The 27,489-nt window shown below is 44.8% G+C and overlaps 1 non-coding gene across 4 annotated transcripts in view; it reads right to left on the reverse strand.

Annotated features, from left to right (window-relative positions):
- The window catches only part of LOC100977320 (uncharacterized), a 49,428-nt gene extending 28,246 nt beyond the window's left edge, over window positions 1-21,182 (reverse strand). The window contains exons 1-5 of one of the 4 annotated variants that reach the window (XR_010109342.1): window positions 13,437-21,182; window positions 11,216-11,326; window positions 9,820-9,934; window positions 9,590-9,701; window positions 7,722-7,859 (exon numbers count right to left, since the gene is read on the reverse strand). This is a non-coding gene — a transcript (uncharacterized LOC100977320). Of the gene's footprint in view, window positions 1-7,721; window positions 7,860-9,589; window positions 9,729-9,819; window positions 9,968-11,215; window positions 11,327-13,436 lie in introns of all 4 variants that reach the window. The other 3 variants (XR_010109344.1, XR_008624496.2, XR_010109343.1) reach the window with 3 other exon arrangements.
- Window positions 21,183-27,489: the final 6,307 nt, after the last annotated feature.

Raw genomic sequence — 27,489 nt, forward strand, 5'->3', positions numbered from 1 at the left:
AAGAGTTTTCTGTTTCCTCTAAATATAGGTATTTGTGGAAGTTAACATTCTGGAACACTGACTTCCAACACAGCAAGAGGGACAGCCACACATGTAAAATACAATGACAGAGCAGGATTCACAAGTGCGTTCTGCTGAAAATGGGAGCAAGCCAAATTCAAATTATTTTTTTTTTATTTATTTATTTTTTATTATTATACTTTAAGTTTTAGGGTACATGTGCATATTGTGCAGGTTAGTTACATATGTATACATGTGCCATGCTGGTGCACTGCACCCACTAACTCGTCATCTAGCATTAGGTATATCTCCTAATGCTATCCCTCCCCGCTCCCCCCACCACACAACAGTCCCCAGACTGTGATGTTCCCCTTCCTGTGTCCATGTGATCTCACTGTTCAATTCCCACCTATGAGTGAGAATATGCAGTGTTTGGTTTTTTGTTCTTGCAATAGTTTACTGAGAATGATGATTTCCAATTTCATCCATGTCCCTACAAAGGACGTGAACTCATCATTTTTTATGGCTGCATAGTATTCCATGGTGTATATGTGCCACATTTTCTTAATCCAGTCTATCCTTGTTGGACATTTGGGTTGGTTCCAAGTCTTTGCTATTGTGAATAATGCCGCAATAAACATAACGTGTGCATGTGTCTTTATAGCAGCATGATTTATAGTCCTTTGGGTATATACCCAGTAACGGGATGGCTGGGTCAAATGGTATTTCTAGTTCTAGATCCCTGAGGAATCGCCACACTGACTTCCACAATGGTTGAACTAGTTTACAGTCCCACCAACAGTGTAAAAGTGTTCCTATTTCTCCACATCCTCTCCAGCACCTGTTGTTTCCTGACTTTTTAATGATTGCCATTCTAACTGGTGTGAGATGCTATCTCATTGTGGTTTTGATTTGCATTTCTCTGATGGCCAGTGATGATGAACATTCTTTCATGTGTTTTTTGGCTGCATAAATGTCTTCTTTTGAGAAGTGTCTGTTCATGTCCTTCGCCCACTTTTTGATGGGGTTGTTTGTTTTTTTCTGGTAAATTTGTTGGAGTTCATTGTAGATTCTGGATATTAGCCCTTTGTCAGATGAGTAGGTTGCAAAAGTTTTCTCCCATTTTGTAGGTTGCCTGTTCACTCTGATGGTAGTTTCTTTTGCCGTGCAGAAGCTCTTTAGTTTAATTAGATCCCATTTGTCAATTTTGTCTTTTGTTGCCATTGCTTTTGGTGTTTTAGACATGAAGTCCTTGCCCATGCCTATGTCCTGAATGGTAATGCCTAGGTTTTCTTCTAGGGTTTTGATGGTTTTCGGTCTAACATTTAAGTCTTTAATCCATCTTGAATTGATTTTTGTATAAGGTGTAAGGAAGGGATCCAGTTTCAGCTTTCTACATATGGCCAGCCAGTTTTCCCAGCACCATTTATTAAATAGGGAATCCTTTCCCCATTGCTTGTTTTTCTCAGGTTTGTCAAAGATCAGATAGTTGTAGATATGCGGCATTATTTCTGAGGGCTCTGTTCTGTTCCATTGATCTATATCTCTGTTCTGGTACCAGTACCATGCTGTTTTGGTTACTGTAGCCTTGGAGTGTAGTTTGAAGTCAGGTAGTGTGATGCCTCCAGCTTTTGGCTTAGGATTGACTTGGCGATGTGGGCTCTTTTTTGGTTCCATATGAACCTTAAAGTAGTTTTTTCCAATTCTATGAAGAAAGTCATTGGTAGCTTGATGGGGATGGCATTGAATCTATAAATTACCTTGCGCAGTATGACCATTTTCACGATATTGATTCTTCCTACCCATGAGCATGGAATGTTCTTCCATTTCTTTGTATCCTCTTTTATTTCCTTGAGCAGTGGATTGTAGTTCTCCTTGAAGAGGTCCTTCACATCCCTTGTAAGTTGGATTCCTAGGTATTTTATTCTCTTTGAAGCAATTGTGAATGGGAGTTCACTCATGATTTGGCTCTCTGTTGTCTGTTGTTGGTGTATAAGAATGCTTGTGATTTTTGTACATTGATTTTGTATCCTGAGACTTTGCTGAAGTTGCTTATCAGCTTAAGGAGATTTTGGGCTGAGACAATGGGGTTTTCTAGATATACAATCATGTCATCTGCAAACAGGGACAATTTGACTTCCTCTTTTCCTAATTGAATACCCTTTATTTCCTTCTCCTGCCTAATTGCCCTAGCCAGAACTTCCAACACTATGTTGAATAGGAGTGGTGAGAGAGGGCATCCCTGTCTTGTGCCAGTTTTCCAAGGGAATGCTTCCAGTTTTTGCCCATTCAGTATGATATTGGCTGTAGGTTTGTCATAGATAGCTCTTATTATTTTGAAATATGTCCCATCAATACCTAATTTATTGAGAGTTTTTAGCATGAAGGTTGTTGAATTTTGTCAAAGGCCTTTTCTGCATCTATTGAGATAATCATGTGGTTTTTGTCTTTGGCTCTGTTTATATGCTGGATTACATTTATTGATTTGCGTATATTGAACCAGCCTTGCATCCCAGGGATGAAGCCCACTTGATCATGGTGGATAAGCTTTTTGATGTGCTGCTGGATTCGTTTTGCCAGTATTTTATTCAGTATTTTTGCATCAATGTTCATCAAGGATATTGGTCTAAAATTCTCTTTTTTGATTGTGTCTCTGCCCAGCTTCGGTATCAGAATGATGCTGGCCTCATAAAAATTTTTCAAACTCATTGATTTTAGCTACCGAAAGGTCTATAGGATATTATCAGACAGAGTTTTTGTAGAATCTAAGATTTAGAATGTGAACTTGAATGTGATTGTGATCATTATGCAATAACTTGTAAAAACTCAGGTTGGTGTTGGCCACATAGGACTACAACACTCTTGTGTTGCCTTCACAAGTTCCTCTAAACGTGGCAGTAAACTTAGTGCCTTTCAGTGTTCTCCTTTTTCCCATAGACTCACAGACAGCAAGAGACACTTGGCTCCCCCATATCACTTCCTTAGCAGCCAAGAACAGCATGTCACCCAGAATGAATTCTGGCTGTGGCAGAAAATGGCCTACATAGAGAGATGTCTGGCATTTGGTAATACCTGGGTGAGAGCTTTTCAAGCTCTTATGAAGTATACGATGCATAAGGTCCATTTCTAAATACTAGAAACATCTTGCTGTGAAAGCACATAAAGTCCATAGTTAAGATGATGATGCCATGCAGAAAAACATGTGGCAATGTGACCACCAGTCTTTACTTTTTCAATGGCCTTGCACATGGCTGTTACTGTACTGCTGAAGTCCAGTGTCAGCAGTTTATGTTTCCCCATTGTGTCATCAGCCCAATGCAAAGTACCGTCAAAATTACACCTGGAGGTGCTAACAGGAAAATAATCTGAGTAAATCCACACTTGCCATCTCAACTTCCAAAGATTGGTCATCAAACAGTGTGTTTCTGTCTTTCTATCTCGGCTATCACCTTTACTACACTGTAGGGATCTGAGGTTTGTAGAGTGGATATCGCAGAGTTCTGGTTGTCCTTGTGAGGTTTGATATGATAAACTTTTTCAAAGAAAGTATGCCTGATTACAGAAATGAGTATTGTCCCCTGACAATCCACATAGAATTCTGGGGCATTCTTCTCTTTACATTTAATAATGGCTCCCGCTAAACTTGTAATGTTCTGTGGGATGGTATCACTTCTTCACCTTCTTGCTCACTTCCCACCTTCTTGCTCAGAGCTCCAATGGGCTCAGAGCAATGTTTGGAGTGCCAATCACCGAGCTCAATCTTACTCTGAGCATCATCTTCTCTGAGCTCCATCTTACCCTGAGAAGCACCTGCTGCAAGCTCCATCTTGCTTGGAGCTCCTTCTTGCTCCAAGCTCTATCTACCTTAAGCTCCATCTTGCTCAGAGCTCCATCTGCTCCAAGCTCCATCTTGTTCGAAGTGCCAATCACTCCAAGCACTATCTTGCTGTGAGCAACATCCACATAGACATTCATCTTACTCAGAGCTCCATCTAGTCAGAGATCCATCTACTTTGAGCTCCATCTTGCTGGGAGTTCCAATCACTCCAAGCTCCATCTTGCTGGGAGCTCCAATCACTTCTAGTTCCATTTTGCTCTGAGCACCATGTGGGTGGAGCTCATCTTACTCTGAGCTACATGTGCTCTGAGCTCCACCTTGCTTGGAGCTGTAATCACTGTGGGCTCCATTTTGCTCTGAGCTCCAACTAAAACCAAGCAACATCTCCTCCAAACTCCATCTTGCTTAGAGCTCCTTTTTTGCTCAGAGCTCTATGTGCTCTGAGCTGCATCTTGCTCAGAGCTCCAATTGCTCAAAGCAATGTTCAGAGTGCCAATAACTCTGAGCTCCCTCTTGCTCTGGGCACCATCTGCTCTGAGCTCCATCTTACACCAGCAACATCTGCTCCAAGTTCCATTTTGTTTGGAGCTCCTTCTTGCTCAGAGGTCTATCTGATCTGAGCTCCATCTGGTTCAGAGATCCAATCACTCCAAGCTCCATCTTGCTCTGAGCACCATCTGCTTGAAGCTCCATCTGCTCCAAGCTCCATCTTGCTTAGAGCTCCCATCACTCTGAGCTCCACTTTGCTCAGAGCTCCATTTACTCAGAGCTCCATTTGCTCCAAGCTCCATCTTTCTCAGAGCTCCAATTACACCAAACTCCATCTTGCTCTGAGCACCCTCTGCTCAGAGCTCCATATGCTCGGAGCTGCATCTTCTAGCTCCATCTTGCTGATATCTCCAATCACTTCCAGCTCCATTTTGCTCTGAGCATCATGTGCTCAAAGCTCCATCTTACTGTAAGCAGCATGTTCTCTGAGCTCTGTCTTGCTCTGAGCACCATCTGCTCTGAGCTCCATCTGAAACAGAGCAACATTTGCTCCAAGCTCCATCTTGCTTAGAGCGCCTTCCTGCTCAGAACTTCATTTGCTCCAAGCTCCATCTGCTCCGAGCTCCATCTTGCTGAGAGCTCCAATTAATTCCAGCTTCATTTTGCTCTGAACACCATCTGCTCAAGCTACATCTTACTGTGGGCAACATGTTTTCTGAGCTACATCTTGCTCAGAGCTGCATCTGCTCCAAGCCCTATTGTGCTCAAAGCTCTAATCACTCGGAGGCTGATCTTGCTCTGATCACCATCTGCTCAGAGCTCCAATCCTCCACAGCAAAGTTTTTAAGTTCCAATCATTTCAAGCTCCATGTTGTTATGAGCATCTGCTCTGAGCTCCATTTTACACCAAGCAACATCTGCTCCAAGTTCCATCTTGCTTGGAGCTCCTTTTTGTTCAGAGCTCTATCTGCTCCAAGCTCAATCTTCTCTGAGCTCCATTCTTGCTTGGAGCTCTAATCACTCTGAGCTCCATCATGCTCTGAGCACCATCTGCTCTGAGCTCCATCTGAAACTGACCAACATCTGCACCAAGCTCCATCTTGCTTAGATCTCCTTATTGCTCAGAGTTTCATCTGCTCTGAGCACCATCTTGTTCAGAGCTCCATCTTGCTCAGAGTTCCAGCTGCTCAGAGCAATGTTCAGAGTTCCAATGACTCCAAGCTTTATCTTGCTCTGAGCTCCATCTTACACAGAGGAACCTCAGCTCCAAGCTCCATCTTGCTTGGAGCTCCTTCTTGTCTGAGCTATATTTGCTCTGAGCTGGACACTCCAAGCTCCATCTTGCTCTGAGCACCATCTGCTCTTAGCTCCACCTTGCTCAGAGCCCCAGTCACTCCCAGCTCCATCTTACTCTGAGTACCATCTGCTCTGAGCTCCATTTTGCTCGGAGCTCCATCTTACTGTGAGACCATAGGCTTGGAGCTCCATCATACTCTGAGCAACATCTGCTCCAAGCTTCATATTAATTGAAGCTCCATCTCACCTGGAGCTCCATCTGCTCTGAGCTCCATCAAGCTTAGAGCTCATCTTGCTCAGAGGTCCATCTTGCTTTGAGCACCATCTGCTCCATGTATGTTTATAGCAGCACTATTCACAATGGTAAAGACTTGGAACCAACCCATATGCCCATCAATGATAGACTGGAAAAAGAAAATGTACTACATGTACATCATGGAATATTACACAGCCATAAAAAGGTATGAGATCAAGTCCTCTGCAGGGACAGGGATGAAGCTGGAAGCCATCATCCTCAGCAAGCTAACACAGGAACAGAAAACCAAACACTGCATGTTCTCACCCATAAGTGGGAGCTGAACAATGAGAACACATTTTAATACTATTACGCCCTCTGAAAATGGTCTGTTTCTCTTAACAACGGATATTTATACTTTGTAATTTTTTTCTCTCTAAAGGATTGTGGCTTCTTCTGTCTGTGCCAGTCTAGGGTCCAGGTTGACTACCTCACTTTGAAATGACCCATGCCATGTCCACACATGGTTGGTCCCTCCTGTAAACTGTTTGTTCACAGACTGTTACCACCTGTGGGTCATTTGACAGGAGGTGACCTCACATAGCAATGCACCAGGCAAATCACCAACTGAAAGAATCACTGAAACAACATGTGTCTGCTTATTTCAAAGAATGAATAGGAGTCAGCTGAAGGTGATTAAGTCAGCAACATCTTAAGGTGATAAGATGTCAGTAACATCTTAGATGACCAAGAATAATCCTGTGGGCCCCAAGAACATATGACAATATGGACTACGCCAGCAAAAATCTCACCCATAAGACGACAGAAAATGACACTGTGGCTCAAATGTTAAATGTCCTCTCTTGATGTGTGAAAGCACATGACCAGCAGGAGGCAAAAACATCAGGGAGACAAAGGCTTTGTTGCATATCTGTGGACTTCAGTCTCCAGTGAGACACTCAGAGCCTACATCTCTGTTACCACTGCTGTTTTTATTGCACAGAACATTTCCATATATGTTTCATTCTACAAGAAACGTTTCAACAAACATATATCTGATAAAAGGCTGTCTTCAAAATGTCTAAGCAACTAACACTACTTACCAGCAAAAACACAAAAGAGAAACTAATAACCAAACAAAACCTGAATAGACATTTCTACAAAAAAGACATAACATTGAAAACAAGTTTTAAAAACTTGAATAACATCACAAACCATGAGAAAGATATAAATCAAAACAACACATATATCATCTCACTATAATTCAAATGGATGTTATCAAAGTGATAAAATATATTTAAAAAGACACAAATGCTGGTGGAAATTTCCAGAGAAGAACTCGTTTGGTAAGAATGTTAATTAGTATACAGCCGGGCACGGTGGCTCACGCCTGTAATCCCAGCACTTTGGGAGGCCGAGGCCTGCAGATCACGAGGTCAGGAGATTGAGACCATTCTGGCTAACATGGTGAAACCCCGTCTCTACTAAAAATACAAAAAACTAGCCAGGCGTGGTGGCGGGTGCCTGTAATCCCAGCTACTCAGGAGGCTGAGGCAGGAGAATGGCATGAACCCAGGAAGCAGAGCTTGCAGTGAGCTGAGATCATGCCACTGCACTCCAGCCTGGGCAACAGAGCGAGACTCCATCCAAAAAAAAAAAAGAGAGAATGTTAATTAGTATACATACTACAGAAACCAGTGGGAGGTTCCTCCAAAAATTAAACCTACAACTACCACTTCAACTAACAATTCTACTACTAAGTATACTTTCAGTGCCAAAGAAATCAGTTTATGCAAGAAATGTCAGCCATCCTATGTGGACTGCAGCACTACTCACAATCGCCAAGATAAGGAATAAACTTACCTGCCCATCCACAGATGAAGGGATAAAGTAACTGTGGTGGACATACACAAACAGAATAGTCTTCAGCCAGAAAATCAGAATGAAATTTCATCATTTGGAGCCATACTGTTGAACCTGGAGGACCGCATGGTAAATGACCTAAACCAGGTAGAGAAAGAAAAACGTTGCCACATCTCACTCATGTAGAACCCAAAATAAAAGGCTTTATTGCAATAGATCTAGAGAGCATAACAGTGGTTTCCAGAGATTGGAGGGAAGCAGGGGTATGGGCAGGGATCAGAAATAGGTCCAAAATTACACTTAGATGAGAGGAATGAATTGTTCCTCTCTGTTCCACAGCACAGTGACCAGAGGTTAATAAAACATCACATCTTTTTCACAAAATCTGGAAAAGAAGATTCCAAATGTTTTCACCACAAAGAAATTAACAACTGTTTGTGATAACAGAGACTCTAAATATCCTGATTTTAACATTCCTCTGTGTCTGCATTAACCAAAATGCCCCACTCTAACTTCCCCCATTGTATACCTTTACTATATGGCCAACCTTTTAAAAAATATGTAAATACACAATGCTAAAATTCATGCAGACCACAAAACACCCTGAATTTCTAAAGCAATCCTGAGAAGTCCAAACTACATTGGTTGTGTCACACTTCCTGATTTTTAATTTCATTGAAAAGCTAGGGACCCCATTTCACACAGAGCAGTGGAACAGATTAGAGGACCCAGATGTAAACCCACACCCCTAACACCATCTGATCTTCAAAAAAATCCACAAAAATAAGCTTTGGAGAAAGGACTCCCTCCTCTCAATAGACGGTGCCAGGATAAACTGCTAGCCAGTTGCAGAAGAAAAACAGTGGGCCCCTGTGTCTCACCCTGTACAGTAATTAACTCAAGATGAATGAAAGATGTAAACGCAAGACCTCAAACTATGAAAAGCCTGCAAGAGAACTTGGAAATACCCTTCTTGACAGAGGATTTGGCAGAGCATGGCTGTGCCTAAGTCCCCAAAAGCAATTGCAACTAAAACAATTATTGACAAGTGGGGCCTAATATACAAAAGAGCTGCTGCACAGCAGAAGAAATTACCAACACAGTAAACAGACAGCCTACACAATGGGAGAAAATGTTCCCACATCTGCATCTGATGAAGTCTAATATCCAGGATCTACTTCAAATACATTAAGCAAATAAATCAGAAAAACAAAAATTCAATGAAGAAAGGGTAAGGGGCATGAAAACATGCATCTCAAAAGAAGGTTTACAGCAACCAACAGACAAGACAACATTTCTTTACCTCAGGAATCATCAGAGAAATGCAAAGCAAAAGGCCCATGAGATAGTATTTCACACATTCTGATGAATGACAATTATGACACAGTCCACAAGAATGAACACCAGCAAGGCAGAGGAGGAGGGATGCTGGTCTGCTGTTGGTGGAAATGCAAACTAGTTCGGACACCATGGAAAGCAATGTGGGGATTTCTCAAATAACTTTCTCAACATCACTAAACCTCACAAAAAAATGTCCATGAAAACCACACTAAGATTCTGTCTCATTCCACTCAGAATGAGTACTACCAAAAACAAAACACGAATTTTTGAAAGTGACATCCAGTGTAGACTTACAGAAAGGTAACCTCTTAAACGCTATTGGTGGGGATGTAAATTAGTATACACACTATGAAAAACAGCTAGAGGTTTCTGAAAAAAATTCACAGTACAACTACCATGTCAGCTAACAGCCCCACCACTGGTTCCACATTTAAAGCAGTTGAAGTCCCTAGGTTGAAGACAGCTATCTGCCTTCCCATGGGTACTAAAGCACTCTTAACTGTGGCCAAGGTAGAGAACCACCCTACCTGTTCAAACACAGCTGCAGGAATGAGGAAACTGCTGTACAGATACACCACGGAATATGTTGCAGCCATAAACCTTTGGGAAATCCTGCCATCTGCAGCCACATGAAGAAATCTGAAGAACGAGGTCCAAAGAATAAGCCTGGTAGAGAAAGTCCCATGCCACGTGATCTCACGCATGTAGACTGAAAAAAGCTTTATCTTCTAGAAGTAGAAAGTTCAATAGGGCTTACCAGCGGCTGCTGGGGAAGTGGAGGCAGTCTCAGAAGGAATCAGTGATGGGTACAAAGTTACTCTCAGATGATAGTGATCAATTCTGGCCTTCTATTCCACAGCAGGGTGACTAGCCTTAACACAAATGTATCATATATTTCAAAGTAGCTAGAAGGAAAGATTCTGAATGTTGTTACCACTCAAAAATAATAACTATATGAGATGAAGAGATGCTAAATAACCTGATTTTATCATTATTCAACATATACAAGTATGAAAATCTTCCTTGTACCTTCTAATTGTATACATTTAGTATATGACAAATAGTGTTTTAGGAAGTATAAAGAAACAATGCCAAAATTTATGTGGAAATGTGAAACACCCTGAATTTCCAAAGCTATTCTGAGAAATACAAACCATACGGGATGCATCACATTCCCTGAGTTCTAATTAAATGAAAATCCGTAGTTAACAAACCCATATGTTACTGGCATAGACAGAGAAACACAGACCAGTGAGCAAAATGAATGTGCTCAATAATAAACAAAAATTTATATGGAATGAACGCATTTTTCAAAACACCACCAAAATGACACAACAGGGAAGACTTCCGAAACTAGATATCCATATGCAAAAGAGTAATACAGGACCCTTATGGTACTAGATACACAATAATCAACTCAAAATGATTAAAGATTATACACAAAACTTGCAACCATAAAGCTCCTATAAAGACAACCTCGGGTGTGCGTATATTTAGGACAACTTGGATGTATGCTCAGGGTTCACAAAAAGTAAACAAAAATACAAGGGAAAAAAATTATTGACAAGGGACTGCTTTGGTAGTGATTTTGTTTTTTCTTGATTAGTAACCAACAGCACAGCCACCAAGAAATTATGCACATGTGGGACCACGTCAAGCTGAAGCGTTTGTGCCCAACAAAGGAAACAATAAACAAAATAAAAAGGCACACTAAAAATTACAAGTTTGGGATAAGGGATTATTTTTGAAAAGGTACAAGCCAGTCATACTACCAGCTGGCAAAAAAATAACAAAACAACAGAACAATTGCCAGACAAAAACTGGGCAAATAACCGGATTAGATATTTTTCCAAAGAAGACAGGAAACTGACCGAATGTCTACAAAAACGTGGTTAACATTACTACTCATGAGAAAAATGCAGATCAAAACCACACTCAGATCTTATCTCACTCCAATAGAATGAACATTACAAAAAGATCAAAATATTTAAAAAGACAATTCCTGGTATGAATTGCCAGAAAGGGGAACTGTTTGTGCAAACATAAATTAGTATTAACACTATAAAAAACAGTTAGAGTTCTTGCAAAGAATAGGAAAAAAAGAAATACCATTCCATCTAGCAGTCCCATTACTGGGTATAAATTCAACCTACCTGTTCATCCACAGATAAAGAGATCAAGAAACTCTCATATACATACACTAGGAAATATTCTTCAGCCACCAAAATAATGAAACAGTCCCATTTAGAGCAACGCAGATGAACCTGGAAAACATTATGTTAAATGTAATGAGCTAGGCCTAGAAAAACACTGCATGATACCACTCATGTGAAATCTTAAGATGTTTATCTTAATGAAGTAGAAAGCACAATATTGGTTACCAGAGTTTGGGAGATAGAGGGGGAATGGGGAAGGATTGATTATGGAAACAAAGTTATCTTAACATTAAAGGAACAAATCTGAGGTTCTCCTCCTCAGCCTGGTGACTGGAGTTAACAATATCATATTTTTCTAGAGTAAGAAGGGAGAATTTTGAATGCTCTCCCCACAAAAAAAAAAAAAAAAAAAAACCTGGACGAGCAAATAGAGATCCTAAGTACCCTGATTTGATCATTACCCAATCTATATGTATGAAAATGTACCCCTAATTATGGACCTTTATGTTGTGAAAAAAAGTTAACAGAAATAAATACGTATTGCTAAAAATCACAGGGAACCACAAAAGCAATGAATATCTAAAGGAATCCTGAGAAATACAAAGTGAAGACCCACAATCCTCAATATCAAATTACACTGCCAAGTTGTAGTTATACAGCTGATATATGATACTTGCATAAACTATGGACAAAAACAGGGAGGACAAAAACATGATCAACACAAATATGGACACAATTAACTGACTTTGATAAAGAACACTGCAATGTGGAAGGCAGAGAATGAATACCTTTGAGAAAAATGATATCCAGATGCAGAAGCGAGAAATAGGACCTTATTTTACACGATGTATGAAAATGAACACCTCCTCCCCCAAATTGAAGGCAAAACAAAAGACCATAAACCACAAAATGTTTTTAACTAAAACACAGGATGAGCATATATTTTGGGTCACTTGAATCTCTGCTCACCTTTGCAAAGAGGAAAATAAACACCCTGGAAGAAAAACCTCATTGACAATTAAATGCTTTGTCACTGACATAGTATTTTCTTATATGGGTGACGAAAATTACATGCATGAAACGCAAAAATAAATATCATGTTGACTACATCAACATGAAAAGTTTCTGCACATCAAAGAAAACTACTTTCCAATTAAAAAAGCATCCTATAGATTAGGCAAAAATTTCAGGCAATCTTGTAATTCACGAGGAGTTGTCATCTAATATGTACACAAAAAACACTACGAAGTAGCAAAAGCATCCAATCTAATATTTTGCAAAGAACCTGAACAGACAATTCTGTACAGCCATAAAATCGAACAACAAATAAGAGATAAGGTCCTCAAAATAAACTATTCATTAGAAAACTGTAATTCAAAACCACACACAGATAATCTCACACTTATTGAATATTCCTTGATTTTTTTAAAAAAATAGGAGGGGCTGGGAACGGTGTCTCATGCCTGTAATCTCTGCTCTTTGCGAGGCTGAGGCAGGTGGGTCACCTGAGGTCAGGAGTTTGAGACCAGCCTGACCAACATCGTGAAACCCCATCTCTACTAAAAATACAAAAATTAGCTGGGCATGGTGGCGGGCGCCTGTAGTCCCAGGTACTCTGGAGGCTGAGACAGGAGACTTGCTTAAAACCAGGCAGAGGTTGCAGTCGGCCGAGATGGCGCCACTGCACTCCAGCCTGTAAGACAGAGCAAGACTCCGTCTTAAAACAAAAACAAAACAAACCCCAAACCAAAAATAGTAGGAATGCGGGCGTGGTTTTGGAGAAAGGGAAACTCATACACTGTAGGTGGAAATGAAAATTAGGATACACACCATGGAAAACAGCTAAATAGCTGGAGACTCCTCAAAGAACTGAAAATACAGATGCCCGCTGCTCTAGCGAGGTCTCTTTTTAAAGGTGCTGAGCATCAAAAATAATCCTAGACTCCAGCTCAGAGGCCCCTGGGGCTCCGAGGGACCCAGGTCCCGCGTTTTACCGCCAGCTGTGGGCCAGGGCGCTCCTATACGCTGGACGCGGGTCGGACATTGGCATAGCCTTCCCGGCCGGGGTGCGGACGCTGCAGTAGCCAGGACCGCACAACCGCCCCCAAGTGGAGGACTCGGGCCCAGATGCCCACGAAGAAGTGCGGGCACGAAAACAGGAAGAGGCAGGGAAGGAGCAGGGAGGGTTCCCGGTGGGGTCCACGCCCCCGCCACTTACCGCGGAGACCTGTCTCCTACTCCACCATCACATGGAACCCACCACCGCTTCTCAGAAGCTCGCTCTGACCACGCTGCTGCTGCTGCAGGGGCGTCGCAGGAAGTGCAGTCTCAGCTCCGCAGGGACACGCACGCTGGCAGCATCCCTAGTGCCAGGTTGAAGCTCCACCCCCTCTTAAAGGGACCGCGGCTCGGACTTGCCAGAAGCCGCTTAGGGTTGCGGCACAGGCTGAGCCTCTGCCCAGCCCCAGGGGACGACGAAAGGCCCCTGGTCTCTCATCCTCCCCAGCTTTCGGGCCCTAGAAGTCGCAGGAGTGCTCCCTGTGACCGCCTCCCGGAGATCGGCTCCCTTTGCCTAGGGAGCGCCCAGGACCTGCCCCTGCCCTCCTCTGGACCTCAGCTTCACCATCCGCAAAGGAAGCAGCCTCGCTAGAGCTCTGGGGGTCCCTCAAGCTTGGCGTCTCAGGATCCAGGGTGGGCTCCCCTGCCCCTCTGCAGAGGGGGCCCAGAGAACCACAGAAAGCTTGGGGCTGGAGGGACAGTCCGGAGGGCAGCAGGGCCTCCCCGGCCTCACTGTCCGCATCTGTGCTGTGGGAGCTCGCGGGCCTCGCTATGGCCCAGACACCCACAGCCTCACCAGGGCTGCCTGGGTCACCGGGCTCTCCAGGAGGCAGGCAGGGGCCCTGGGGTCCAGCGCTGCCCCCGTCTCAACTCTTTCCTTCATCAGGGCCCACGAGGGGCCCTGTGGACTGGACCCAGGCCCGCCCATTCCCAGGGAGAGGCTATTAATTATTTCCTCAATTTCAGAGCCTGTTATTGGTCTATTCAGAGATTCAGCTTCTTCCTGGTTTAGTCTTGGGAGGGTGTATGTGTCCAGGAATTTATCCATTTCTTCTAGATTTTCTAGTTTACTTGTGTAGAGGTGTTTGTAGTATTCTCTGATGGTAGCTTGTATTTCTGTGGGATCAGTGGTGATATCCCCTTTATCATTTTTACTGCGTCCATTTGATTCTTCTCTCTTTTCTTCTTTATGAGTCTTGCTAGCGGTCTATCAATTTTGTTGATCTTTTCAAAAAACCAGCTCCTGGATTCATTGATTTTTTTGAAGGGTTTTTTGTGTCTCTATTTCCTTCAGTTCTGCTCTGATCTTACTTATTTCTTGCCTTCTGCTAGCTTTTGAATGTGTTTGCTGTTGCTTCTCTAGTTCTTTTCATTATGATGTTAGGGTGTCAATTTTAGATCTTTCCTGCTTTCTCTTGTGGGCATTTAGTGCTATAAATTTCCCTTTACACACTGCTTTAAATGTGTCTCAGAGATTCTGGTATGTTGTGTCTTTGTTCTCATTGGTTTCAAAGAACATCTTTATTTCTGCCTTCATTTTGTTATATACCCAGTAGTCATTCAGGAGCAGGTTGTTCAGTTTCCATGTAGTTGAGCGGTTTTGAGTGAGTTTCTTAATCCTGAGTTCTAGTTTGATTGCACTGTGGTCTGAGAGACAGTTTGTTATAATTTCTGTTCTTTTACATTTGCTGAGGAGTGCTTTACTTCCAACTATGTGGTCAATTTTGGAATAAGTGCTGTGCGGTGCTAAGAAGAATGTATATTCTGTTGATTTGGGGTGGAGAGTTCTGTAGATGTCTATTAGGTCTGCTTGGTGCAGAGCTGAGTTCAATTCCTGGATATCCTTGTTAACTTTCTGTCTCGTTGATCTGTCTAATGTTGACAGTAGGGTGTTAAAGTCTCCCGTTATTATTGTGTGGGAGTCTATATTTTGGTTGCAGATGAGTTTATAGTCAAAATAAAAAACACACGAAGGGCATTCACATTTCCAGGAACAGAAGCATCCTGTCTGGTTTTTCAGAGGTGAAGGGAGCAGTCTGAAGGGGCTGTGGCACAGGTGTGTCTATAATCAAAGCTCACAGCCGAGGCCCTGGGGGAGGTTCAGGTATGCCGCAGGGGGTGCGCCTCATCCAGCACTTCACTGCCAGGGGCCTCATCTTTATTAAATTCTGGGCCTTTTCCTGGGCAATAGTTACACAAGGTGCGTTCAATGAACCCTATGTCCTGTGGCTGCCACCCATTGCAGGGTCACAAAGGTAATGATCACCACCCCCTCCACCTTCTGCTGAGGGTCCGGGTGACCCCCTGGTGGTGTAACCCAGGCCCTCACCCCTAAGGGGTCCTGAGTCTTGCTCACCACAGAGTCCTTGGTCTAGGGCTCCCACACTTGTCCACGTACCATCAAATGCTGTGTACTGAGAGGCGCTTGTGTAGAGCCCCTCCTGCCCCAGGCAGCATAACCCTGCTTCTGCTGAAACCACGGTCCAGGTGGTCACATTTTTCTGCCCGCAGGTCCCATGGAGGAGCAGCCTGAGGACAAAGCAGCACCCAGAGCTTGTTTTTTCAGAGAACTTGGCCTTGTCCTGTCTAGAAGCCCCACAGCTGTGGAAACCAGGACCTCCTGCTTTTCAGAGCCTAGATGTGCAGGATATAGATGCACCTCAGAGGTCCTGGGTGTGAGGTGGAAGGTTGGGGGACACTGGGCTTCCTACTGCTGTGCTCCCATTGCTGCATCTTCTACCTGGTGAGACAAGGCAGCTAGCAAGGGTGACAGATTCACCCAGACACTGTGTCCTCCCACATCCTGACCTGGCACCTGAGCCAAACTGCTGGGTCTGAAGCTCCCAGGAGTGTGTGTGTGCTGTGACCAGCGGACCTATGGCATGCACCCTCTTCCTCCCTCTATGGCATGGTATCAATTCCTCTGATGGTGTCATGTGAGGTCTCGTCCTGATGGGTAGAACTTTCTATAAACCATCCCATGGCCCCGGGGAAAGGCAAGCTCATCCCTTCAGGTTTAGCTGTTTCTGTTCAATGCAACCCTGTTCTTCCCAGGGCATCAGGGCCCGGTGCAGTTGTCCCAGCCTGGCAGGAAGTCCCCTTGATGGTTGTGTGGAGGGTGCAGCCTGGGCCTAGCTCATGACCCTGGCAAAGGGCAGGTGAGCCCTGGGGCTGACCACCTGCACTTTCTGTTTGGTGGTGGGAGATGTGGGGCAATATTTCTTGCCTTCCCTTTAGAGAGCATCTCCCAGCCTGCCCAGACCACTAGACCCCTAAAAATGTGACTTGTAGGCAGGTCCTGCCTGGCTCTCTGTGGTGCTTTTCTCTCCTCTCCAAGCACCTGTGACTCCCAGGCCTCCAGCCCTGCTGGCTTCCCCCATCTGAGCTCCTGATGCAGGGGGAGGACTGTACTGTGGCAGGCAGCATGCCGGTTTACACAGTTCTGGGACAAAACTATAGGTATACATTATTTTATGTCCCAAGTAAATGAATCCAATTTCTGGATGCTTTTTTGACACAGAGGGAAGAAATGCATTGGTGAGCTCCATGGGCCAGAGCTCAGGTCCATGCTCAGGCTCTGGAAGCAGCTGCGCAGCTCTGGAGCTGTTGCGGGGCCCAGGGAAGGGGTGGGTGCTGTGTCTTTGCTCACTGTGTTAAAGGCTTTATTTGTTTCTTTGTTCAGCTTGTTTTCTTTGACCCCTGTTTAGCAATACTGAAAATCAAGCATTTCTAAGAGGCGGAAACCTTGATTTGGAGCAGGGGAGGGGCATTGGGTGGAAATGGAAAATAGGTTGATAGTGGGAATTTCATTTTCTGGAGCTCACGTGCAGCCTCTTGATGGCCCCGTCACAAGTTCACCTGATGACCTGAGTGGCCACTGTCCTTCTCCTGAGTGGTTTGCATGCTTGCCAGGCACATGAGCAGTGCATGCTCACATTTTTCAAGTGAAGGAACTAAGAAGGGTTTGTCAGCAGATTGTAAGCCTGAAGCTGCCAGTGTTTGCTCCACAGTAAGCCACATGTGGAGAACTTTAAAAAATTGCCTTCAAATCTGGCAAGAAAATTACAGTAATAAATTATTACTGTAATACACATATTTATTTAGTTACAATTATATATATATAAAACAATTTTGCAGAAGTTTCTTATCTACCAGCATTTATTATTTTTATTTTTTTGCACGATAAGTTTCCAAGGAACCTTAGTGATGGGGACTGTCTCTTTTAAAATTAAGTTGTGTAAATAACTCCCAGAGCCGTGCTGGTAAGAAACAAAACAAAACAAAAAGAACTAGAAGCTTGAAACAAACATAGGATTTCTGCTGGAAAAAGGATGCAAAGCAGGCCTGCCTGCAGCACTTCCCCAGAGCTAATCCTTGAGCCGAAAGAGCTTCCTGGTGAAGCCTCGCACTCTCTGTAACAGGGCGTGGGGGGACCGAGACATGTGGGCTCCAGATTTGACCATGTTTACCTAGTTATGGGATTTCAATCATGTCTTTTAAATTCTTTGAGCTGCAGTTTTCACATATATAAAGTGAAAATATTTTTAAATCTTTAATTTGTATTATAACCTTGTGTAAAGATAAAATAGTACACTTGAAAGCATTTTAGCTGAAGTCAAACGTTCACGTGTGTGCATGCGATGGCTTCTTAATTATTTTAGGGCTTATCCTGGTTTTACTGGTACTGTTACTAGCACTGCTACTTCTCCATATCTCTGAAGACTATGAAATACTTAGAACTGAAGCAACAAGAAGCACCTGTCAAAGCGTTCTATGGCCGATGACAGATTTGACACAACTAGATATAATAATATGTTAGATGGTGCCTACAGCACTGCTGAGCAGAGACTTCATGCTGTTCAAAGTCAAAGGTGTCCCTAGAATTCTGAACTTGCTGAAGCCGCCCTCAGAACTGAAGTTGAGAAAAGTACATTTTCAATTAAAGAAAGTCTGAGAGAATGTGTTGCCATCACACCCAAACCACAATAAATGCGAAAGAAAGCTGCTCAGGTTGAAGAAAAATGATAACAATTGGAAATTCTAGTTCTCAGAAAAGATGAAAGTGTGCCAAAAATAGTAAACATGTGGAGGGGAAACTGCTGTTTTAATGACATCCTCCAGGAATTACAACATGTGCAGAAGAAAAATCTATGACAACATGGCACAAAAGATCAGAGGAGGGAGGAGGGTAAGGTAAGGTTTTTATATTTTATATACAGTGTTATGATATTTAATATACTTTAAGTATTTTTATTTTAATTTCTAAAGAACTCACTAAAAATAAATAAATGAAACAAAGAGTCATAGTTAAAAAAAAACAAGATACAAAATCCATACTAAAAAAAAAAGAAAACCCCATAAAACAAACAAACAAACAAACAAATGAAAACTACAATAATCCAGAAGAAGACCAGGAAGGCAGAACAGAGACTGTCAAAGTAGGTAAAAAGGAAACCTCAATATCAGCTTTTAAAAAGAAATACACTTATGAGGTAAAGATACAAATAGATTCAAACTGAAAAGATGGACTAATATACACCATGCAAATCTCTGTTATCAAAAACTGCAGCCAGTGTATTAATGGCAGATAAGACAGACTACAAGAAAGACAAGCATCAACAGGGATAAAGAAGGACGTTTTATGCTAATGAGTCGATTTGCTTAGAAAACCTAATAATCATAAGCATGTATGCACCTAAGAAAAATAACAAAATACACAAAGCAAAAGTTATTGAATTAAAAGGATAAATGCATAAATCCACAATTTGACAATTCTAATTCTTATATCTCAGAAATTAATAGAAAAAAATAACTGCAACAATAAGACTACAAAGTATTAATAGAAGAGATTATAACCAGAGCACTGGGAGAAAAACAGCAATATCCAATATGCTTACAATATTGGTTGACAACTCAAAAGTTCCCAAAAGAATTTTTGACACTAAAGGTAAATAGTCTGGAAAACCTAAAAGCCAGCATAGGAAGGAAGTGGAAAATGAAATGTTGATTGAAAATAAATCTGGAAGTCCAGGCGCGGTGGCTCATGCCTGTAATCCCAGCACTTTGGGAGACCAAGGTGGGTGGATCACCTGAGATCGGGAGTTCGAGAAACTCTGTCTGTACTAAAAATACAAAATTAGCCAGGTGTGGCGGCACATGCTTGTAATCCCAGCTACTTGGAGGCTATGGCAGAAGAATCGCTTGAACCTGAGAGGCAGAGGTTGTGGTGAGCCGAGATCACCCCGTTGCACTCCAGCCTAGGCAACAAGATCAAAACTCCATCCCCCCGCTCCCCAAAAAAAAGAAAAGAAAAGAAATCTGAAAAAAGGAAAAGAGAATTGAGGATAAGGTTTTGGGATACAAAATCCAAAATCAAATGATAGAAATAAGTTCAAATATATCACTTTTTCCTACCAGACCTAGAGGGATTAACCTCATATATTAAAATACAAAATTATTAATAACAAAGCAGCACTTTCAAATTAAAGAAAGAAAAATAATGGGAATAAAAATTTTAAGTAAATATTCACAGAAAGCAAGCTGCTACCACAAAATTAATTTTAGTTCAAATAAAATTTAAGGAAGAAATAATAAACAACAGGATAGACACTGCACATGGAGGGACAATAGAACCGAGTAGGTGAAGCAACGTCAAGTCCGACGCTGGCCTCGCCTCCAGGACATACAAAGAAACTAACAGGAAGAGCAGGTCTAGAGAGGGATGCTGGAACTCATACTTCTGAATTTAAATGGGAAATAGACAAAGATGTTATGTGTTTATAAAATATTTTAAAATCACAACAAATGCTGAATATACATTTTCTAATATATGTAATACTTACTAAATGGGACCCATATTAGGTTGCAAAAGAAATTACAAAAAAAACTGGAGCTAGGGACCAAAGGACTAACAGAAGTCAGAACAAAAAACATGCCCCATATATTTTAGGAAAAAACGGCACAGTGATTTAATGGTAAATCACTATAAACATGAAGGGATTCACCTAGAATAGAGATGAGATTCCAGAGTTCAAGACGACAACATGTGTCAGCCTGACTTTCTGAATGACTGCATAGGAAAGGCTGCCATCCAAGGAAGCGCAGAAAAGGACACCCCTCAGGTCCTGGATGGAGGAGGATGACCCCCAATACTGGATGGAGAAGGATGGCCCCCAGTCCTAGATGGAGAAGGATATCCCCCTCAGTCCTGGATGGAGAAGGATGCCCCCTAGTTACTGGATGGGAAAGGATGTCCCCCAAGTCCTGAATGGAGAAGGATAACCCCCCAGTCCTGGATGGAGAAAGACAACCCCCAGTCCTGGATGGAGAAGGATAACCCCCCCAGTCCTGGATGAAGAAAGATGCCCCCCAAGTCCTAAATGGAGAAGGATGCCCCCCAAGTCCAGATGAAGAAGAATTTCCCCCACTCCTGAATGGAATAGGATCCCCCTCAAGTCCTGGGTGGATAAGACACCTCCCAAGTCCTGGGTGGAGAAGGACATCCTTCAGGTCCCAGATGGAGAAGGATGTTCTCCCCAAGTCCTGCTTGGAGAAGGTGGCTCTGGGGACCGCATGGGGAAGGATGCCCTTTTTCCAGCCTCCCCATCCATACTTATCCTGACCTGTTAGTGTAGAACAAAGAGATGTGGAGGAAGAAACACGGGACTAAATTTACTCAGAATGTTTTCCTTTTAATTAACATTTTATAAATTCTGATTTTTCTTTGATAAAAATAAGTGAAATGTATGACATAAATTAGACCTATTTTTCCAAATCTGTGTCCTGGTTACCGGCTCTATTAGTCATTCTGCTTTGCTGTATTTGTAAAACTTCTCAAAATTAAAGATAAAAGAGTTTATTGCTAGTAACATGTACAAATAGGCATTGAATAAAATGTGACTCTTTAAAAACTGGTTTATTCTATGGGCTTCTTTTGGTGTACTAAGATTACTAGTGGATCTTTATTACAAGCTCACTGGTAAAAATAGACAATGTGATAATATTCTAATTTGTTAGAAATTAGTGTTAAGTGAGTATTAATCAAAACTTTAAAACCAAAATACATGGACATAAGAATAAATTATTCGACTTAATTATCTACTGACTTTAAATTCTAATTGCTAAATTTACTTTTTGTCCATTTCACCTCCTTCAAATCGCCAATTAACTCTTCATTTTTCTCTCCTGTCAATATTTTATTCTCCTTTATTTATTTTTTTCTATTTCCTGATTTTTTGAACAACTAAGGGAGTCGTGTTTTGCTTGTGTTAGAATGACTTCATTACACCAACCCGTTAGGCAACTAGACCCTCACCAAGGTGAGCACTAGGAGACTTCAGACCATGGAGCCTCTCCTGATATTTGACTCAGGCTACCTGGCAACTGTGTTTAAATTACGAATTGTTTAATTTTTTAGATCCCCTATAGATAAAGAAGGATTTTAATAACCATCAATTTAAAATGCACATGGACACTTTATAACTGATATTTATTGCAGTTTCTGTGCTGCAGCCTCATGAGTAACTGTAAGGAACATCATGTTCCTCATTCTGCCCTTGCTCCTTGGGCTCCAACGGGAAAAACCAGAAATTCTGTGGGTATAAAACATGGAAACATTCATTCTTTGAAGAAAAAGGCTGCAAAGCAGAGACAAGAACAGGGAAAGGATGTTATCGAATACATGCAAATGGATAAAATATGAATGATTATGTTCTCATGTTCAACCCAATTTTTAAAAATGGATGTATGAGCAGTGCGAGCATTTACTCAGGCCATGGTGAGCCTGTGGGCAGCGGTGGCAAACCCGGACTCCGCCCGCCGACACCAGCGGCCCGGAAACCCTAGAGCCAGAGGCCACCTAGTGGCCAAAGTCAGGCAGTCGGCCCACAGCTGCAGGAGAGCTGCAACGCGCCCTTCAGCGGATTCCCGGAGGCTGCACAGTGCCCAGCTCCCGCCAACCGGTGCTCTGGGCGCGGGCAAGTGACCCTCAGGCCGTCTGGGACAGGACCAGCCCTGCGGCCTCAGCGGTGGGCTCAGGGGCGGCTGCCACGTGCACACGGTGAACTATAGCAGCTGTGGCAGCCCCCGACCCTGTGCAAGCCACCGGCAGTGCAGACCCCATGACCAAAAGCCGCCGCGTCCCCTAACTCAGGCGGTCGGCCCCCCAGCAGCCAGAGGGGGGAAACCTGCAGCTCAGCCCCAACCCAGCGCCTGCACTGTGCTCAGAGCCCGTAATCCCACTCTCTGGGCGCGGGCAAGGAAGACTAGACCTTAGGGTGGGAGGGCGGTGCACTCGGGGACCCTCAAGCCTTCTGGAACAAGCCCTGCCATCCTCCGCCGCGGGCTCAGCGGCAGCTGCCACCTGCACACTCCTGGAAGCAGCAGCGGTGGCAGCTCTGGTCTCTGCCAGCTCCAGCAGGAGCGCGGACCCCAGAGCCAGAGGTCACTGCAGCACGTGTTAGGAGGTTGGCCTCTCAGCCGCAGGAGAGCAGGAATCTGCGCTCAACCAGATCCTCATGGCTGCACAGTGTCCAACGCCCACGACCCCGCAATCTGGGCGCTGGTCTAGGAATAACGGACCCTAGGGTGGAAGGGAGGTGCACTCACCCACCCCTGGGCAGCCTCACACCAGCCCTGCCAGCATCTGCCTTGGGCTCAGCTGCAGCTGGCGCCTGCGCATGGCGCAGAGCAGTAGCAGTGGCAGCCCTGCCCCTGCCCTCAGACACCAGCAGCAAAGACCCCAGGGCCGGACGCCTCCAAGGCACTTAAGTCAGGTGGTCGGTCCCATAGCTGCAAGAGGGCGGGAATCGGCTGCTCAGCCCCATAGCAGCTGTGGCAGCCCCCATCTCTGTCCATGCCACCAGTAGCACGAACCCTAGGGCCAGATACTGCGGTGGAGCCTAATTCAGACTGTAGCTGCAGCAAGGCGGAAATCGGCCGCTCAGCCCCATCCTGGAGGCTGCTCAGTGTCTAGCGCTCGCACACCACGTCCTGGGAGCAGTCTAAGGAACAGCAGACCCTAGGGGGTAGGGCGGTGCACTCAGCGACCCTCAGGGTGTCTGGGACCAGCCCTGCCAGCCTCTGCCATGCTCTCAGCTGCAGCTACTATCGCCAGGTGGCGCCCGTTAGCAATGGTGGAAACCACACCCGCCTCCTCCGACCTTACCTGCCCCCAACAGCAGTGCAGATTCCATGGCTGGATGCCTTGCCAGGGCGGGAACCAGCCGCACAGCCTATTCTGGGCAGCTGCACAGGGCCCAGCGCCCGAAACCCCGAGCTCTGGGCGCGGGCCAAGGAAGAGTCCACCCTAGGCTGAGAGGGTGGTGCACACCGCGATCCTCAGGCTTTCTGGGACCAACCCTGCCGGCTTCTACTGAGAGCTCAGCTGCAGCTGCCACCTGTACAAGGGCGCGACAGCAGCAGAGCAACCCGGCACTTTGCCTGCACCAGAGCCCTGACACGGGGGACAACGCCGCCTCAGCGCCTAATTCAGGCAGTCAGCCCCGCAGCTGCAGCAGGGCAGAAACCTTTGCCCTCGGCCCAGTCTCCTTGGCTGCACAGTTCCCAGTGCCCGCGACCCGAACTCTAGGCTCAGGCAAAGGAACAGCGGACCCTAGGGTGGGATAGTGGTCCACTCAATGACCCTGAGGCTGCCTGGGAAACGCCTTGCCAGCCTCTGTCATGGGCTCAGCTGCAGCAGCCACCTGCACATGGCGCGCGGAGCAGACTTGATGGCAACCCCAGACCATGCTTTTACACCAGCCAGGCGGACTCCAGGGCCAGAGGCCGCCCAGCGGCTAATTCAGGTGGTCCGGCCCCAGCTGCAGGAGGGCGGGAACCGGCAGCTCAGCCATTTCCTGGCGGCTGCCCTGTGCCCAGCGCCTGCACACCCTGATCTGGGCGCCTACAAGAAAGAGCTGACTCTAGGGTGAAAGGACCGTCCACTCAGCGACCCCCAGGCTGTCTGGGACCAGCCCTGCCTGCCTCTGCTGTAGATTCAGCTGCAGTGGTAACCTGCACAAGGCGCGCAGCAGCAGCTGTGGAAACTCTGACCCTGCCAGCTCCACCAGCAGCGCGGACCCTTGGGCCAGAAGCCTCCACGACGCCTAAGTCAGGGTGTTGGTCTCCAGCTGCGGGAGGGCAGAAACTGGCGCTCAGCCTCACCTCAGAGGCTGCATGGTGCCCAGAGCCAGGGCCCAGCTCTTCTAGTGCAGGTTGTGGAGGGGCCAGGGCCCCCCCAGGCTGGAGAGGCCCCCCAGGCTGGAGAGCAGTGTCATGAACACAGCTTACTGAAGCCTCAACCTCCCAGATTCAAGTTACCCTCTCACCTCAGCCTCCTGAGTAGCTGGAGGCTGGGACTACAGGCGGGTGCCATCGTGCCTGGCTATTATATTTTATATACATTTTGGAGAGACAGGGTCTCACCATGTTGCCCAGGCAGGTCTTGAAAGCCTGGAGTTCAAGTGATCCTCTCACCTTGACCTCCCTCAGTGGTGGGATTATATGTGTGAGCCACTGTGCCCTACCTGCTGCTTTTCTTATAAGGATACTTGTCATTGGATTTAGGGCCCATCCTAATCATCTCAAGGTGCTGGATTTAATTACATCTGCAGATTGTTTTCCAAATAAAGGCACATTCACACATTCCAGGTAGACATATCTTTTGATAGACCACCATGCAATCCACTCTAGGAGTATTAAAGTGCCAGTGTGGACTGAGGCACCAAAGAATCACATTATTATGTCATATAACTTGCCTTATTTGTAGTGACCCGTGGGCTTGGAAACAGAACCATATGCAGCTGTCAGGGAAGTGCAAAGTGCCTGACCTTTCCCGCAGCCTCCTCCCTACTGGTCTTCCATGAGAGGATCATCCCTTGAGAGTGTCGAGAGATTCCTGTTAAATGCTAAAGACCACAGGGGCGTTTGGGAGGGGGAAGATGTTTGGGGAGCAACTTAGTTGTCCTGAGGTGCCTATCACCCTTCACTGTTTCAGCAATATGGATCTTCCAAGGACCTGGGAATGGGAACCAGGCATAAGACAGATAACATGTGGATGAGAAGAGGCCAGAGTCTTTCTCTGTGTAGGTACCAGCCCAAGATGAGCATTGCTCCAGAAACACATGCACTCATGATGCTAAACCCAATCTATTGAGGACTTAATACGAACTGAGATTTGTTTAAAGCATTTAATTCTTACCACAGTCCTTTGACATCTTATTATCTCCATTTTACAGATAAAGAAACAGGTACAGAGGGTTTAAGTAACATGTACAAGGTCACACAATCACAACTAGTAAAGCCAGAATTAAAGTCCAGTTGGTCTGCATTCAAAGCCTGTGCTCCTGCCCCAAAATGACAAGTAATGACTTAAAGGCAAGAAAAACAGACCCTCCTCTACCCACCATCCTCATACACAGACTTTCAGCCCAGGATCTGAGCCATTTATTCATTTTCTCTCATATTCATTCATTCATTCAGTTCTTCATCACACATTTAGTGAAGTTCTGTCGTGGAATGTTCACACAGAAGGTACAAAAATGAGGCAGGTGTATTTTCTCCCATCTAACAGGGGATGACCACATGAAGAGAACTGATGGGCTGTGTGTCCCACGGCCTTACAGGGCAGTGGTGGAGGGTGGCCCAGATCATCCACTTTCTGGGGAGGCAGAACCAGAAGCACCAGTTGGACAACTGCTAGAGATGTTTATGCAGCCTCATATGTTAAGTCATATATTTTGAAAGCTTTTTAAATTTTTTCTTTAAGAAGATTTTAGATGCTTATCACGGAGTACCAGAGGGATGTAGGCTGATGCCCTTATTAACAAAGTCAGGGACCGTGGCACACAAGGATTGACTACTGCAGACATGGTCACAATGCTACCTCTAGATGGCCTGAATCCCCCTGCCCTCTCTGGTGGGGAAAAGGGCTGGCAGAGCCATTAGCATGGGCTCCGGCCAATCCTGGCCACTTTGACGCTCCTGGTGCTGACCCAGGGTCCTGGAGGAAGGGATGAGGTGGGCAGTAGAGATGCTTAGGGCAGCAGCCCCTTTCCATCCACACTGGAACTATTTCAGTATTTTACCACCAATTCGGCCATTCCGTTGTGTGCTGGCTGAACATCAGCCCTGCTCCAGGTCTCAGTTTCCCCTTTGTAAAGGGAAAGCTCTGGATTCAGGCGTGACCAGAGGTCATCATGGTCTTGAGATTCGAGGCCTGTAGGCAGGGGGTGAGAGGTTCACTAGGAGCACAGAAGGCCAAGGTTGGGGAGAGGCAGCAGAGAGAGTGGCCTCCCTTCGGCCCAGGTGGGAGGTTCACAGAGACACACTTCCTTCTTCCCCAAGGCAGGACTTGTTATAGTGAGCTTCAGGCAGTCTGGCTCTTAGGACTAACTAGGATGTCACCCTCCCTGCAGCATCCACCACTCCATAGACAACATGAGAGGAGTGTGTAAGTATAACTAGAACAAGCTAGTGTCCTGATATTCTCTGTGATGGAGGGGACAGCCCTCCTCAGAGACCCGGGGGGGCCCAGAACCATGGACAGCCTGAACACACTTTACTTTCTCAGCAGTGAAAATCAGCACCCTGGCCTACTAAAGCAGAAATTAAAAAGAGAAAAACCTAAGTTCCTGCCTGTTCCAGGCTGACTCACTCCAAGGCCGTGCTAGGATTAAGATAACTTTATATACAAGGCCAGGAAGAGCCCAGAAGGAATGGACTCCAGGAACAGGGATGAGAAAAACAAGTTCTTATCAGCTTCCCCCTTTGAGATTCTTTCCCAGGCCAATATTTCTTTGTTCTGCTCTCATAACTATTTTTGTAACTATCTCTGTAAGTTTATAAGGATTTTTTAAGTTCCTGTTTTCCATCTGTGTGACCCTGAGAAGGTCACAAGACATGCCTGAGCAAGCCTAAAATAGTTACCATCTGCTGAGAGCCTGCTGGGTGGCCCAGCAGAGGTCATCAGACATGTTTGAGTCATACACTTGTCACTGTTTGATTAACTGCCTTTGTTCTGCTTCTGTAAGCTTGCTAAGCCCGCCCTGTAAGTTTTGCACAGCTGCATGCTTAAAAACCAGGCCCCATTTTTTTCCGGGCTCAGCCTTTTGGATGCAAATCCACTGGGCAAGTGGTCACTTTAATAAAATCCTCCTGTCTCACCCATTGGTCTCTCCAGTCTCTTGAATCCCTCAACACTAAGATGGCTCCAA

This window comes from Pan paniscus, chromosome 13 (genome assembly GCF_029289425.2).
Source record: "Pan paniscus chromosome 13, NHGRI_mPanPan1-v2.0_pri, whole genome shotgun sequence".
Taxonomy (NCBI): domain Eukaryota; kingdom Metazoa; phylum Chordata; class Mammalia; order Primates; family Hominidae; genus Pan; species Pan paniscus.